The sequence below is a fragment of the Meles meles genome, chromosome 12 (assembly GCF_922984935.1).
Source record: "Meles meles chromosome 12, mMelMel3.1 paternal haplotype, whole genome shotgun sequence".
NCBI classification, from domain to species: Eukaryota; Metazoa; Chordata; class Mammalia; order Carnivora; family Mustelidae; genus Meles; species Meles meles.
The window spans coordinates 81751384-81752373 of NC_060077.1; positions in this window are offsets into that span (position 1 = coordinate 81751384).

Consider the following 990-nt stretch of genomic DNA (forward strand, 5'->3'; position numbering starts at 1 on the left):
TTTAGGTGAGACCCTCCTAGAAAGTACTAGTTTCTGAGAAGTCCCCGCCTTTGATCACAGGCCCCGTGTACACTCAGGTCTAACTGTTCCCAGGGAATACGGCCCGGGGAACTCAGTACCTTACTGTGTCACTTCACACAGTCTGGGATCTGGACATGCACACTTCATCCCTGGGCCGTACCAGCCTCCCCCTCTGGGGACCATGCTTTCCTCTCTTAAAGCGGCTTTGTAAATTTCATATACACCCCTAATTTCCACACAGACCACACCCCTGCATCTTTAAGAGAAGAGAAAGATGTTTGTGATAGCGCTGTAAATTTCTCTCTCTCCCAGGACTCAACCCCAAGAGAGCTGCCTTTTCCTTAAGCCAAAAGCATACAGGAATTGTTGTTAGAACCGCATGTAGGGGATTGGAGACCTGGAATTCACCGGGACTGGGTTGAGAAAGAGGCTCAGGAAAGAGAGGATGTACCTCCTGGGGGGATTCAAACCTCAGAGATGAGAGGAAGTGCTACGAAGAGAGACTCTTCCAGCAGCGGCTCCTCCTTATCTAGAGTCTGGTAAAATTCATTAAAAACTTTGCTTCAACAAGATCAGCCACGAGTTCAACACTCAGTTGCATATTTGAAAGTTGCTAAGAGAGATCTTAAAAGTTCTCATCACAAGAAAGAAAAATTTGTAACTATGCGTGGTGATGGATATTCGCTAAACCTAACGTGTTAATCAATTTATAGTATGTACATGTATCAAGTCATTATGTTGTACACCTAAAACTAATACAACGTGTCAATTATATCTCAGGAAAAAAAAGATTCTCCATGTGTTAACAATTGCTCAAGCAGATGATATTTACACAGAGGTTCATTGTACTATCTCCTCTACTTTTGTACATGTTGCAAATTTCCCATTAAAAAATTATTTTTTGGGGGTACCTGGGTGGCTCAGTTGTTAAGCGTCTGCCTTCAGCTCAGCTCATGATCCCAAGGTCCT